The sequence below is a fragment of the Cryptomeria japonica genome, chromosome 6, assembly GCF_030272615.1.
Source record: "Cryptomeria japonica chromosome 6, Sugi_1.0, whole genome shotgun sequence".
Taxonomy (NCBI): Eukaryota; Viridiplantae; Streptophyta; class Pinopsida; order Cupressales; family Cupressaceae; genus Cryptomeria; species Cryptomeria japonica.
Genome location: NC_081410.1, coordinates 221,682,971 through 221,692,957, shown reverse-complemented (window position 1 = coordinate 221,692,957; position 9,987 = coordinate 221,682,971).

Here is a 9,987-nt window from a genome sequence, read left to right as displayed (position 1 = left end):
TCAACATGACCTTTATACTTCACTGCAGATTGTTGAAGATGAGACTTGAATTGGTCATGCACCTCTTTAATGGTTGATGCAAAGGCTTCACCATCTGCATTAATGGCTTCTTCTTTGGGTAGATCTCTTAACTTCAACACTCCCCTTGGGTGTATGTCATAGACAATATGAAAAGGAGATTTACCGGTACTCCTATTTTTGGTGTCATTGTATGAGAATTCTACCTGTGACAAAATTTTATCCCACTTCTCTCCATGTTGCATTGTTAAACACCTTAATAGGCTCCCCAATGACCTATTGACAACTTTAGTTTGCCCATCTGTTTGAGGATGGTAGGTTGATGAGAAAGCTAGGTTAGTTCCCAACTTCTTCCAAAGAGTCCTCCAAAAGTGACCTATCAACTTCACATCTCTATCTGAAACAATGTTTAGGGGAAATCCATGTATCCAGACTATCTCTTTTAGGAATAAGTCTGCAACATATGATGCATCACAAGAAGTCTTACATGGCAAGAAATGAGCCATTTTACTAAACCTGTCCACTACTACAAAGACATTGTCAATCGTCTCCTTGTTCTAGGCAAACCCAACACAAAGTCCATACTTATGCTCTCCCCTGGCCTATAAGGAATGGGTAAGACTGATATAAACCTGTATTTGTAGACTTCCCTTGGCTTTTTGACATATGCCACATGTTTGCACAAAGTTTCTCACATCTTCCTGCAATTTAGGCCAAAAATAATGTCCCTTCACAAGGTCTAGGGTCTTGTCAAGGCCAAAATGACCTGCCATGGCTCCACAATGCTTCTCCCTAATAATATTCAACCTCATGGAACATTTAGGAATACACAACTTCACTCCCTTGAACAACAATCCATCTTGTATCAAAAACTCAAAAAACTAAATATAATATCGGCCACTCAAAGTTTTTCATACCTTGTATATTTCTCCAAAATCTTCTTCAGCAACATACATACTCTTCAAGGAATCAATACCAACACTCTCCATCTTTATTTGGTTTACAGTCAAAACCCTTCTTCTCAAAGCATTGCAACTTTGTTCTTGACTCCCTTCTTGTGTTTGAGGGTAAATGTGAAATCTTGTAAGGTCTCTACCCACATCATATGCCAGTGGTTAAGCTTCTCTTGACTATTTATGAAACTAAGTGCCTAATTATCAGTAAACACTATGAACTCCTTAGTTAATAAATAGTGCCTCCATTTCTTCAAGGACTATACTAGTGCATACATCTCCACGTCATAAGATGAGTATCGTTTCTTAGCATCATTTAGCTTTTCACTGAAAAAAGCAATAGGCCTTCCTTTCGTACTGAGTACTACTCCAATTGCCATGTGACTTGCATCACATTCCACCTGAAATATCTTGTTGAAGTCTGGTAAGGCAAGGACTAGTTGTTCTACAACCTTCTTCTTCAATGTCTCAAATGAATCATTTGCCTCTTTGGTCCAACTGAACCTCCACTTTTGTCCTCCCTTTATTGTATCAAGCATGGGTGCACAAACATGACTAAATCCTCTTATGAATTTCCTATAAAAACTTGCTAAACCATGGAAGATCCGGACATCATTCATAGTTCTAGGTGTAGGCCAAGATAATATAGCACTCACCTTCTCTTGATCCATTTTTAAATCAGCTTGTGAGATTACAAAACCCAAGTAGATGATCTCTTCCTGCAGGAACAAACACTTCTCCAAATTGATCATTATTTGCTCTTCCTGTAGCCTCTTGAGAACCATATCTATGTGGTTGAGGTGCTCTTCCCTTGTGTGACTGAAGATCAAGATATCATCTAAGTATACTATGACAAATTTTCTAATGAATTCCACCAAGACTTCATTCATTAACCTCATAAATGTACTAGGTCCATTGGATAACCCAAATGGCATGACTTTCCATTCATATAACCCCTCATTAGTTTTAAAAGTTGTTTTCCATTCATCCCCTGGCCTTATTATAATCTGATGGTATCCACTTTTTAGATCCATTTTTGTAAAGTATTTAGCACTCCCTAAGAAATCAATCAAATTCTCTATTCTAGGGATTGGGAACCTATACCTTATGGCTATCTTGTTGATGGCTCTTGAGTCTGTAAAAAGCCTCCAAGTTCCTTCTTTCTTGGGTGCAAGGACTGTCAGTACTGTACATGGGCTTAGACTTTTGCCAATCAGTCCTGATTCAAGAAACTCTTCAATCTGCCTTTCCATTTCTGCATTTTGGTCTGGGGTGAGCTTGTAGGCTGCTTTGTATGGCAATATATATCCAGGGATTAGATCTATGCAATTAAAAGTCTCCCTTACCAATGGTAGGGACCTTGGCATTCCATTTGAGATGATGCCTTGATTTTTATCAAGCAACTATCTGACTGTCGGGTCTATGTGCTTTGCTCCTCCTTCTTTCTCTTTTGTAAACTGCTCTTTCCTTGTCACCTTGGGACAAGGCATGAGGGCATAGCAAAGTGCACCTTTCTCTATAATCTCCTTCATGAACAGTTTAACTTTTACTATCAGCACTCTTGTATCCTTCCCTTTTGATTTCATCTCTTCCTCTATCAGAGCTAAGAGTTTTATCACTTTCCCATCTTTGGTGATTGAGTAGGTATTCCTCAACCCATCATGATGAGTCTTCAAGTCATACTACCTTGGTCTCCCAAATAAGAGATAACATGCATCCATTTTGGCTATGTCAAATAGCAATATATCCTTGTAAGACCCAATCCAAAACTCCAACCAAGCCTTCTCTTCCACCACTGCTTTCTGACCTTGGGTGAGCCATGAAACCTTATAGAGATATGGGTGAGGTAGCTTCCTAAGTTTAAGGTTATCTACCATATCAAGTAATACAAAAATTTTAGTGGATCCGGAGTCTATCAGAACCTTGCATACCTTTCCTCGTGCCTTGCAAGTGGTTTTGGAGAGAGATTTCCTTTGTGTAGGCTCCTTGCTAGGTACTTCATGGTGGTTAATTCTCTCCTCATCATCAGGGCCTCTCCTCTTTTAGGATATCCATAACTATCAGGAGCATTCACACTTTGATAAGTGCTTGCACTTGCCACACTTTGACAATTAGATTCCTGCACCAAATTGCTTTTCCTTTCTCCCATGGAGCTAGAAGCCTTCTCTGGACACCTATTGGCCATATGTCCTTCTTGATTATAGCTATAGCACCTAGGAGGTCCTCTACCTTGGGATCTCCCCCTAGAGGGTGGTCTTCTACCCCTAAATCTCCCTCTTGCATTGTAGCCTCCTCCTTGATTGTAACTGCTCTCTCCTCTATTACCTTCTTGATTAGAGTCTCCCTGATAACCAAAACCATTTCCTCTACCTCTGAAAGGGCCTATTCCTCCTCTTTTTTGTCTCCCTTTACCTGTAACATTTTGATCCTGCCTTCTCTTCAACTTCTCCTCCACCTTGAGTGCCAATTGAAAATACTTTTGGACTATCTCTGGGGTGTGGAGATTTAAGTCTTCTTGGATTGTAAATATCAACCCATTGAGATACCTTGCCACCTTCTCATCTTCACTCTCTTTCACCTTAGTCCTCACACACAACTTCATCAACTTCTCGGTAAAGGAACTCACGTCCATCTCCTTTTGTTTCAAATTTTGTCTCCTCCTATGCAATTGGATATTGTAATCCATTGGAACATAGACTTATTTGACCAAATATATCATCTTCTTCCTTGTAGATATTCTTCTCTTTCCCTCTTTCATCCTCTCATCTTGGATGAAAGTCCACCAATTTAATTCAGCCCCTTTCATTTTGGATTGGGCCATCTTCCCCCTCTGGTGGTCTGGTATGTCTTCACTTTCAAAAAAAATGTCCAAGGAGTCTATCCACTCCATCACGGTATCAGGATCCATATTGCTTACAAATACTAGTAGATCCATCTTCACATCCATTTTTCTTCTCTCCATGGACTTGAGGACAATCATCAGGGGTCTCTGGTCTGCAAGTACCTCTAACTCTTCCTGCATACGGATCTCCTCTTCATCCCCTTCTTCTCCAGAGTCTCTCTCTCCCCTCTCCACTTTGTCCTTCAATCGGTCCATCTCATTTCTTAAGGCCTAATTCTCAACCTTGACTGTTCTTCTCTCTACCATCTGCTTCTTCACCAAATCATTCAACTCTGCATTGGTCATTCTGGAAGGTGCCTCATGGGATCCTTCTTCTTCTGACATCTTGTCTTCTCCTTCTCTTCCAAAGGACACTCCTTTGCTCTGATACCACTTGATGCAGAGGCCTACCCAAACTCCTAATGACAAGCCCAAATAGGTTAGGATAGTGATTCTTCAACTACTCACAACATTATTTCAAGGAAGGACTCTACACCTTGTTTGAAACTACTCACACACTCACTAGTCATGGGCCTACTCAAGATGAGTAAAAGGCTTCAACTCTTGAAAAGTACCTTACCGGTGATCCCTACTCCTTGGGATTTTGTAGTTGGCCAACACATAACATCTAAGACCCCTTTCCAGCACTTTTTTTGATCTAGGGTATCAAATCCTTGTACCTCCTTTGTAAGCATGCCCCTTTGGATAGTAGTCATCCTATATTGGTGTTTTGGATTTAACTCAAAAATATTCCACACACCCATACAAATAACTTAGCATTTTAGACACCCTATTGGAATTTATATTGATCCCCAAAATTGTTTGATCAGATCTAAAAATATAAGGTCTGCTCCCTTTAGAGGCTAAGAAACCTAATAGGGGTAATTAGCCCTATTTTCCAAAGCAACTACCTTTACCGGTAGACCAAATGAAAAATCAACTTAATATACATGTGGTGGTTAGTGAGAAACTTCTAATTCCAAGGTTGCATGCCTGGAATCCATCACTAAGATAAATTATGATGATTGTCCTAAAACTTGTCCTAGGTTCATCACATACGGATGCCTACCTAAATCTGTTCTTTTCTCCACACAACAAGGTCTCCCCTACAACAAAACACAAAAACAATAAAATAAAAAGGCTAATCCTACATCCCTCCAAAGGAAGAGTCTTCTAATGGACTGGATTGCAAGACAAAGCCATTTTGGTTCAAAACCCTCTCCAAACCCTCACTTTCCGGGTCACAGTCAGTAAAATGGAGGGTTCTCTCTACTTCAGAATGATTAAGACCTCAGACCACCACCAAAAAAAAAAAAAAATTCATCTCCCTGTCTACTCCATGTATTGTGGGGTTCAAACCAGTCCGTACAGTCGCGTACAACACCTGCAAACTCGGAATTTCTGGGAAGACTGAAGTATTTTGATTATTATTGCTTCATAAACTCCAACTCCAACAACAAACCTTGGTAATAGATCCCACAAGGCTTATACAAATCTCTAGTAGTTTCCCACCGGATTTGGAGTAGGTTAGAGCCATTGAAAGGCCTTCCCCAACCAAATTACAAAACATTGCACTTTTGCACTCAAAAGTTGCATTTTCAAAAGGTGCATTTTTACACTTTTTCTCACAAAGTTGCCATACTTCCTAAGGTTTGGATCCATACACATGGACCAACCAAAAACACACAAAACATTTCTAAAACCTATCAAACACAAATCTAAACCATCTACTACCCCTCTTTACCATATTGTCCAAATTGGCTTCTCAAATTGCCTAATTGGTGACATGGGCTTACATGGTGGGGTTTTATTTGCATACACGAAACACAAGACACTCTAACACATCCTAATGGTCCTATTCTTCATCCTAAGGGTCATCGATAGCTTGTTAATGAGGTGCTCCTACACCATACTCCCCAAGAGAAGAGATCTCAAGCCCACTTGAGATCAGAGTTTGTAAATATGCACCATGATTGGATACTTATTCACTTGTCATCCAAACCGCCTCAGATTATGGTTTATCCTACCAAGACACCAAGTACTCAATGTACTCCTTGTTCCTTGCCTTCTTTGTGACTCTAGTTTCAATCACTTTTCTCAACTTAGGTAATTCCTGTTTTGGAATGGCATTGTCTACTGCAACCTGCATTGGTTCTTCTTCTTCATTGCCATCACCTTTTAAAAGTGTAAGATCACACACATTAAAGATAGGTGATAATCCAAAATCAGGAGGAAGTTGGATCTCATAGGCATTATGTCCACACTTCTTTAATATCGGACATGTTCCAATCTTCCTCTGCATGATTTTTGTGTATTTGCCTTTTGGTAGTCTCTCCTTCTTCAAATGTACCCATACCAAATCCCTAACATTAAACTATACATCTCTCTTCTTCTTAGCAGCATTAGCTTTATACTTCACTGCAGATTGTTGGAGATGAGACTTGACTTGGTCATGCACCTCTTTAATGGTTGATGCAAAGGCTTCACCATCTGCATTAATGGCTTCTTATTTGGGTAGATCTCTTAACTCTAACACTCCCCTTGGGTGTATGCCATACACAATCTGAGAAGGAGATTTACCGGTACTCCTATTTATGGTGTCATTCTATGAGAATTCTGCCTGTGACAAAATTTTATCCCACTTATCTCCATGTTGCCTTGTTAAACACCTTAATAGGTTCCCCAATGACCTATTGACAACTTCAGTTTGCCCATCCGTTTGAGGATGGTAGGCTGATGAGAAAGCTAGGTTAGTTCCCAACTTCTTCCAAAGAGTCCTCCAAAAGTGACCTATCAACTTCACATCTCTGTCTGAAACAATGTTCAGGGGCAATCCATGTATCTGGACTATCTCTTTGAAGAATAAGTCTGCAACATATGATGCATCACAAGAAGTCTTACATGGCAAGAAATGAGCCATTTTAGTAAACTTGTCCACTACTACAAAGACATTGTCAAATCCTCTCCTTATTCTAGGCAAACCCAACATAAAGTCCATACTTATGCTCTCCCATGGCCTAGAAGGAATGGGTAAAGGCTGATATAAACCTACATTTGTAGATTTCCCCTTGGCTTTCTGACATATGACACATGTTTCCACAAACTTTCTCACATCTTCCTGCAATTTAGGCCAAAAATAATGTCTCTTCACAAGGTCTAGGGTCTTGTCAAGGCCAAAATGACCTGCCATAGCTCCACAATGCTTCTCTCTAATAATATTCAACCTCATGGAACATTTAGGAATACACAACTGCACTCCCTTAAACAACAATCCATCTGGTATCAAAAACTCAGAAAACTCAATATGATACTGGTCACTCAAAGTTTCACATACCTTGTGTAATACCCTAAAATTGGTTATCTAAACCATGGACCCCTAATCTCGACAACATCACCAAGGTCCTAACCAAAGGCAATTAAATCAATCTTGAGCACATTAATTAATTCTTCAATCATCAAATATTGCATGGCAAGTCAATTACTCAATATTAATTAAATATTTATTTAATTAATTGAATCATTCCAAGAATATCGTTTTTGATCAATTATCCTGTTTAATTTATTAAATATCCTAGCATATTTAATTAATTATTAAATTTGTCATTTAATCATGCAAAAAAGGAATTAATCACAAAGAAAGAGTTAAATTGAAAATAGAATAAAAGAATTGAGAGAGAAATCAAACTTGAGATGTTATTTCTTTTTCTAAATTTAGAACTTGAAGTCAAAAAAGCAATTAAATTGATTATTCTTTAAAATTAGAACTCAGAGCTTTTCAGAAAAAAGAATTTCAGTTGCATTAAAAAGACTCTTTTCTTGAATAAATCAAAGAATTTTCTATTTTTATCACAAATGCATGGAATTAATTAATTCTTATTTCTAATGCAACTTGAACTTCCTATCTAAATGCATTTCAATTAAACTATAATTGGAATCTATCTCAAGGTTAATTGAACCTGATTTCTCAATTATTTTCAATTAATCCTAAATTGAGCTTTTTCATTATCTCTCTTGCGAATTCTCTATAAATTCAGCCTTTAGCTCTCATTCAAATCACCACAAAGATATTTGAGAAACACCTTGCAAATTATTATTATGCTGATTTTTCTCTGGAGTCATTGAAGATATTGTGCGTTTGAGATTATTTGCATCTTAGTTTATCTTTTTGCATCCATATTTAATTTATTCCATATTGCTTGAATCATTATTGCTTGAATTATTCATCCATCTTGCATCCATATCATGCTCATATAGATTAAATCCTTCATCTTGGTGTAGTCTAGTCACTGGTATTGCTTATAAAAATCTGAGAGCAATCTTATACTCGCATCTTTTAGAAGGCAATTAGTCACTTTTTTATGGTTTATTATTTATTGATTATTGATTTACTAACCATAGATGTAATGACTTAATTGAAGTGTTGTGCCTGCAGCTATCAGACCTCTTTTCACTTTTTCACACACACATTTCTGGCACCCACCATGGGGCAGAAGACTACATTTTTTGGCCTCCAAGACTGACTTTTTATTTTTGTTATTTTTTAGGTTTTTGTCTTTTCAGATTTTCATTCGTACAGTCTCTACATAGTATTATATGACATTTCTCACAGGCCAAAATGACAAACTGCAGGTGTCGTACGAACTGGAATCCTATATTGTACGATCTAAATTTTTCACAGCCTAATCAATTTTTTTTGTATTAAGTATCATAGAATCACAAAGCTCATTTTTTGTTCATTCAAGCATCCACATTACAATGAGACAAATACAACCAATGGAAGACCAAGAGTCACAACTTAGAATTCTACACAAAGGTGTCCCTCATGGGAGTTGAACTTGGGTCTCCACGTTGAGAACTCAATGCTTTAACCAACTAAGCTCAACCCCTTGGACCAGCCTAATTAGTTTTTGCAGAATGCTTGTCAAAGAATATGCTTGTCGCACAAAGACAATATAAGTATTGATTCATTGTCTTTGTAGGTTGCCTGAGAAGAATCAACCAAACATCGTGTATTCTTTAAATTCATTTTTAGGCACCTAAATTAGTATCTAGTTAAAGAACAAATCTGTATTTTGTGTTTTAAGTAAATTCTGAGAGGTAGGAGAGTATGCTCTTATCTTTTCAGACAATCAGAAATCTAGACCCTTGAGGCATTTTCTTTGTATGAGATTTGTACATCTTTAGCAAGCCTGCCCTCTCGAGGAGCTTAAAAACTTTTAAAGTCATTATGGCCGGTGTGAGGGGAACGACCTAAGTGGGAATGGCTAAATGCCAAGTACTCCAACCCACTATAAAATAAATGTGATTTGATGAAAATCAAGTCAACGAAAGTGCTCGGGAATAGCTCTCCTCAGTACCTTTGGGTATATTAAACCTTGGTTTTCAAGGCTGGGAGACCTCTTAATTGAGTTTATACCTCGATGCACCGAATGGACCCCTTACTAGTTCCAATTCAAAATAGAAGCTACCTGGTTCACCTCCGAAAGGGGGGATAATCTTTGTGCAAGAGAGATAGTAACTCTCCCAAGATACTTGTCATTTTGTGCCCCCATTAGCGTTTGGAGTTGGATAATACGGCATTGAGAATCCATTGTGTGAGACTCAACGGCCATATTCTGATTAGCTATTGGGTGTGTACCTGAGTCGACAAGCAAGGGTTTTCTTCTCTCACCAAATTCTATAGGGTTTGCATGATGTGATTGGAGTTACTATTCATATTACGTGTTTTTTGTGTTTTCATCTCTCAAACTAAAATTGAAATACCAAAACTGGAGAAAACAAGAAACAACTCAGTGATCAAAAACTCTGTCCATGTCAGAACTAGTCTATCTTAAGTCAAAATTATGTCCGAAACTAGTCTATCCTAGTCAAAAATCAGTCCATCTCAAAATTGGTCATACTTAGTTGTCATACTCAGCTATTGAAAACTCAGAATTTAGTCTTTGTCCTGTGAACAGTCATACGAATCTAATCATTTATCGTCCTGTTTCATATCCTGTATCGTACGAGTCTAATTATTTATCATCTGAGCCCCAATATTGTGTCGTATGAATCCTAATATTCCGTCATTTGATGTTGAATCTTGTGTCGTACAATAAATAATTGCATTGAATAGTTTATCATTCTATACATACC